This window comes from Coregonus lavaretus (assembly GCF_964263955.1).
Source record: "Coregonus lavaretus genome assembly, contig: HAP1_SCAFFOLD_315, whole genome shotgun sequence".
Classification (NCBI taxonomy): Eukaryota; Metazoa; Chordata; class Actinopteri; order Salmoniformes; family Salmonidae; genus Coregonus; species Coregonus lavaretus.
The window spans coordinates 33,302-40,000 of record NW_028165262.1 but is presented as its reverse complement, the minus strand read 5'-3'; positions in this window follow the sequence as shown (position 1 = coordinate 40,000).

The following is a 6,699-nucleotide window of genomic DNA, read 5'->3' as shown; positions in this document are numbered from 1 at the left end:
GATAGCTGGCGGCTATTACAGTAGTTCTTTAGGGGTGGTGTAGGGTGGTAGTTCCTTATGGGTGGTATAGGGTGGTAGTTCCTTATGGGTGGTAGTTCCTTATGGGTGGTATAGGGTGGTAGTTCCTTATGGGTGGTAGTTCCTTATGGGTGGTATAGGGTGGTAGTTTTTTATGGGTTGAGAAGGGGGGTAGTTCCTTATGGGTGGTAGTTCCTTATGGCTGGTATAGGGTGGTAGTTCCTTATGTGTGGTATAGCGTGGTAGTTTTTTATGGGTGGTAGTTCCTTATGGGTGGTATAGGGTGGTAGTTCCTTATGGCTGGTATAGGGTGGTAGTTATTTATGGGTTGAGAAGGGTGGTAGTTCCTTATGGGGGTTTAGGGTGGTCTTTCCTTATGGGTGGTATAGGGTGGTAGTTCCTTATGGCTGGTATAGGGTGGTAGTTATTTATGGGTTGAGAAGGGTGGTAGTTCCTTATGGGGGTTTAGGGTGGTCTTTCCTTATGGGTGGTATAGGGTGGTAGTTCCATATGTGTGGTATAGGGTGGTAATTATTTGTGGGTGGTAGTTATGTGTGGTATATGGTGGGTAGTTATTTATGGGTGGTATAGGTTGGTAGTTCCTTATGGGTGGTATAGGGTGATAGATATGTATGGGTGGTATAGGGTGGTAGTTCCTTATGGGTGGTATAGGATGGTATTTCCTTATGGTTGGTATAGTGTGTTAGGTCCTTATGGGTGGTACAGGGAGTGGTGGTTATTTGTGGGTGGTATAGGGTTGTAGTTCCTTATGAGTGGTATACGGTGGTAGTTAATTGTGGGTGGTATAGGATGGTAGCTCCTTATGGGTGGTACAGGGAGTGGTAGTTCTTTATGGGTGGTATAGGATGGGTGTTCATTATGGGTGGTATAGGGTGGTTGTAGTGTGGTTGAACTTAAACAGACAGAACCTCTGTTGATGGGAGGGTTTTACAGCTTTGTCTTATTTTCTTATTTCTTATGGGTGGTATAGGGTTGGCGTTCTTTATGGGTGGTATAGGATGGTAGCTCCTTATGGGTGGAATAGGGTGGGCGTTATTTATGGGTTGTATAGGGTGGTCGTTCTTCAAGGGTTGTATAGGATGGTAGCTTCTTATGGGTGGTATAGGGTGGGCGTTCTTTATGGGTGGTATAGGGTGGGCGTTATTTATGGGTGGTATAGGGTGGTCGTTATTTATGGGTGGTATAGGGTGGTCGTTCTTCAAGGGTGGTATAGGATGGTAGCTCCTTATGGGTGGTATCGGGGTAGTTATTTATGGGTGGAATGGGGTGGGTGATATTTATGGGTGGTATAGGGTGGGCGTTCTTTATGGGTGGTATATGGTGGGTGGTATTTATGGGTGGTATATTGTGGCCATTTTTAATGGGTGGTATAGGGTGGGCGTTCTTAATGGGTGGTATATGGTGGGCGTTTTTAATGGGTGGTATAGGATGGGCGTTCTTTATGGGTGGTGTGGGGTGGGTGTTCTTTATGGGTGGTATAGGGTGTGCGTTCTTTATGGGTGGTATAGGGTGGGCGTTCTTTATGAGGGGTATAGAGTGGGCGTTCTTTATGGGTGGTATAGGGTGGCCGTTCTTTATGGGTGTATAGGGTGGGCGTTCTTTATGGGTGGTATAGGGTGGGCATTCTTTATGGGTGGTATAGGGTGAGCGTTCTTCATGGGTGGTATAGGGTGGGCGTTCTTTATTATGTGGTATAGGGTGGGCATTCTTTATGATGTGGTATAGGGTGGGCGTTCTTTATGATCTGGTATAGGGTGGGCGTTCTTTATGATGTGGTATAGGGTGGGCATTCTTTATGATGTGGTATAGGGTGGGCGTTCTTTATGATGTGGTATAGGGTGGGCGTTATTTATGGGTGGTATAGGGTGGTCGTTCTTCAAGGGTGGTATAGGATGGTAGCTCCTTATGGGTGGTATCGGGGTAGTTATTTATGGGTGGAATGGGGTGGGTGATATTTATGGGTGGTATAGGGTGGGCGTTCTTTATGGGTGGTATATGGTGGGTGGTATTTATGGGTGGTATATTGTGGCCATTTTTAATGGGTGGTATAGGGTGGGCGTTCTTAATGGGTGGTATATGGTGGGCGTTTTTAATGGGTGTTATAGGATGGGCGTTCTTTAAGGGTGGTGTGGGGTGGGTATTCTTTATGGGTGGTATAGGGTGGACGTTCTTTATGGGTGGTATAGGGTGGGCGTTCTTTATGAGGGCATAGAGTGGGCGTTCTTTATGGGTGGTATAGGGTGGGCGTTCTTTATGGGTGGTATAGGCTGAGCGTTCCTTATGGGTGGTATAGGGTGGGCGTTCTTTATGGGTGGTATAGGGCGAGCGTTCTTTATGGGTGGTATAGGGTGGGCGTTCTTTATGATGTGGTATAGGGTGGGCATTCTTTATGATGTAGTATAGGGTGGGCGTTCTTTATGATGTGGTATAGGGTGGGCGTTCTTTATGGGTGGAATAGGGTGGGTGTTCTTTATGGGTGGTATAGGGTGGTAGTAGTGTGGTTGAACTTATACAGACAGAACCTCTGTTGATGGGAGGGTTTTACAGCTTTGTCTTATTTTCTTATTTCTTTCTAAGCTGATTTTAGCCAAATAAGAGTTTTTCCATCAAATTGAGCCACCAAATGTACCATTTATTTATTTTACCAACGTATACTCGGGGGGTGAGAAACGTATTCAGGAGAAAATTCAGTCGTTTCTATTTATTCTGGATAAGACAATGAAAGGTTGAAACGTTGAAACATTTCTGCTTCTGCACTACCTTTCTATCTAGGAGGTGGTAACAGTAAATACATTTTATTTGTAGAGCACTTTCCATTACACAAAGAACTCCAAATGTTTTACAAACTGTTTTCCATACAGTGACGTGACAAACTTTAAGGCACTGACATAATTTTTTTATCATCAATAGAATGAACTACACTGGCGACATTGTAGCTACATTTCATGGAGACAGCCTATGCTTGCTGCCTGTGAGTTACGTAGGTTTGACCTCAGTGACCTTTTAAAAGTCAATACCGGGGTCAAGCACTGATCGTGGCCTCCGGCCAAACGTTTTTGTATATGATGATGACTATTGGTTAGAAATCCCGTGGGAACCTTTGGGATCTCCTTCCATCACTAACCACATCAAACACTCCTACCAGCGTCTAAAATGGCACCCTATTCCCTACATAGTGCACTACTTTTGACCAGGGCACATCAAAGGCTCTGATCAAAAGTAGTGCCCTTTATATTCACAATGATGAGGTCCATTTGGGACGCAGGGCCTACGTGTCTAGAGCTACTTTCTTTCTGGAGATGGAATCACTTTATAACGGCCTCATTTGTCTGCGGCTGCCTCGCAAATGGCACCCTATTCCCTATATAGTGCACTACTTTTGACCAGAGCCCATAGGACACTATAGGGAATAGGGTGCGATTTGGGACACAGCCTAGGCTACTTCTTGGCTTTTCTTTTGATCGGGACATTTGGGATGGTGGTGTTGATTTTTTAAATCAGTTTGGTTCCATAAACGACTCAGCATGACTCGTCATCACGTCCTGTACGGTGCATTGGTGAATCGTTTATAACAGAAGAACCAATTGATCGGATTCATCAATAATTCAATGGAATGATGATTTGTCTCACAATAGAAAGTGCTCTGTAGTTTCCTGCTGTGTGTTGGAGTGACTGTTCACTGAGCCGCAACCTCACTAGTCAAGGTCAGAAGATGATGTTGAAATGCTGAGTGGAAACCAGGACAGTCCATTCCAGCTTCCTTCCTTCCTGGGTGGGTGCGTGGGTTGGTGGTGTTCTTTTTAGGACAGTTAAATGATGTAACGTGAATGGGAAATACTCAAATATCTCATGGTGAACACAGAATACAGCAGTAATGTTTCTGTTCAATGTAAGTAATTTCTCAACTAATTATTTGTTAGGTAAGATTTCCTTCTATGAGCCAACTCCCTCAAACTTTTTTGCATCATCAATGTGCGTCATGTTGCAGTGACACCATGAAATGTGCCATATTCTAGAAAGCTTCATGAAAACTACACCTCACTGATTGTGTCTCCAGTCTAAAACAGCTGTGTTCTCAACAGAACAGAAGTCAAATGGTCTATATAAAGATGATTCTTTCCTTATGTTAGCCTGCCTGCCTGCCTGCCAGCCTGCCTGCCTGCCTGCCTTCCTTCCTTCCTTCCTTCCTTCCTTCCTTCCTTCCTTCCTTCCTTCCTTCCTTCCTTCCTTCCTTCCTTCCTTCCTTCCTTCCTTCCTTCCTTCCTTCCTTCCTTCCTTCCTTCCTTCCTTCCTTCCTTCCTTCCTTCCTTCCTGCCTTCCTTCCTGCCTTCCTGCCATCCTTCCTTCCTACCTTCCTGCCTCCTTCCTGCCTGCCTACCTGCCTTCCTGCCTTCCTGCCTTCCTTCCTTCCTTCTTTCCTTCCTTCCTTCCTTCCTTCCTTCCTTCCTTCCTTCCTTCCTTCCTTCCTTCCTTCTTGCCTTCCTGCCTGCCTGCCTGCCTGCCTGCCTGCCTTCCTTTCTTCCTTCCTTCCTTCCTGCCTCCCTTCCTTCCTTCCTTCCCGCCTTCCCGCCTTCCTTCCTTCCTTCCTTCCTTCCTTCCTTCCTTCCTTCCTTCCATCCTTCCTTCCTTCCTTCCTTCCTGCCTTCCTTCCTTCCTTCCTTCCTTCCTTCCTTCCTTCCTTCCTTCCTTCCTGCCCTCATTCCTTCCTTCCTTCCTGCCTTCCCTTCTTCCTGCCTTCCTTCCTTCCTTCCTGCCTGCCTTCCTTCCTTCCTTCCTTCCTTCCTTCCTTCCTCCCTACCTTCCTTCCTTCCTTCCTTCCTTCCTTCCTTCCTGCCTTCCTTCCTGCCTTCCTGCCATCCTTCCTTCCTACCTTCCTGCCTCCTTCCTGCCTGCCTACCTGCCTTCCTGCCTTCCTTCCTTCCTGCCTTCCTTCCTTCCTTCCTTCCTTCCTTCTTGCCTTCCTGCCTGCCTGCCTGCCTGCCTTCCTTTCTTCCTTCCTTCCTTCCTGCCTCCCTTCCTTCCTTCCTGCCTTTCTTCCTTCCTGTTTTCCTTCCTACCTTCCTTCCTTCCTGCCTTCCTTCCTTCCCTCCTTCCCGCCTTCCTTCCTTCCTTCCTTCCTTCCTTCCTTCCTTCCTTCCTTCCTTCCTTCCTTCCTTCCTTCCTTCCTTCCTTCCTTCCATCCTTCCTTCCTTCCTGCCTTCCTTCCTTCCTTCCTTCCTTCCTTCCTGCCCTCATTCCTTCCTTCCTTCCTGCCTTCCCTTCTTCCTGCCTTCCTTCCTTCCTTCCTGCCTGCCTTCCTTCCTTCCTTCCTTCCTTCCTTCCTTCCTTCCTGCCTTCCTTCCTTCCTTCCTTCCTTCCTTCCTGACCTCCTTCCTTCCTTCCTGCCTTCCCTTCTTCCTGCCTTCCTTCCTTCCTGCCTTCCATCCTTCCTGCCTTCATTCCTTCCTTCCCGCCTTCCTTCCTTCCTTCCCTCCTTCCTTCCTGCCTTCCTGCCTGCCTGCCTGCCTTCCCTCCTTCCTTCCTTCCTTCCTGCCTCCTTCCTGCCTTCCTTCCTGCCTTCCTGCCATCCTTCCTTCCTACCTTCCTGCCTCCTTCCTGCCTGCCTACCTGCCTTCCAGCCTTCCTGCCTTCCTGCCTTCCTTCCTTCCTTCTTGCCTTCCAGCTTTCCTTCCTTCCTTCCTTCCTTCCTTCCTTCCTTCCTTCCTTCCTTCCTTCCTTCCTTCCTTCCTTCCTTCCTTCTTGCCTTCCTGCCTTCCTTCCTTCCTTCCTTCCTGCCTTTCTTCCTTCCTGTTTTTCTTCCTTCCTTCCTTCCTTCCTTCCTTCCTTCCTTCCTTCCTAACACAAACATAGACACATGCATACAAACACACGATAACATACGTAGCTGCCTTGGCAGCAGCTAATGGGGATCCATAATAAATACAAATATGTCTGTGTGAGCTGACTAACCAACAAGGCTGAGCAGCTGGTTGTCATGTTGATTCCTGAAGAGGGGACCTGTATTATTATGCTAGCAGGGCTCAGTATATACGACCTCTGACCTCCAGCCATACATTCCTTCAAAGTGTATTTTTGGAGGTAAAGGGGTCTCAGGGTCTGTGGCTCTGGGTCAGAAACAGTGTTGCGTGTTTTCAGACCCTTTCAGCAGCTGGAGCAGAGTGAGGAGCGGAGTGGAGCGGAGCCCAATTTGACTGGAGCCCAGAGCTAGATTCCCACAATTCCCAAAGGCTGGAGCGTCGGCGTTCTCGCCCGCTCCAATTTCGCTCCAGTACCGCTCCAGTAGCGCTCGCTTCATGAGCTCAGGGCGCGGCCCGGCCCAGCATGCATTTGTAGTCTACTTGTGTGCTGCTACAGCCCCTTGCTTTAGCTACTGTCATGGAGCTCACTAAATATTGTCATAAAGAAACTGATAAAACACACAGGTGCTGAATCACTTACAAAGATGAGGACCAAGAGCAAGAGAGGGAGTGTGGTGATGTAGTGTCCACAACTAAAGAATCACTGTGGAATCTGAAAAGACACCTATCCTGAAAGCATGATGGTGTACTGCGTGCACACGCTAACAGAAAGGAACAAGGTGGGTAGATAACTAAGTGTGTCATTGTAGCAAAGTATTTATAAACAAAAAAAAAATGATCTCATCATTTTCTTTCTATTATC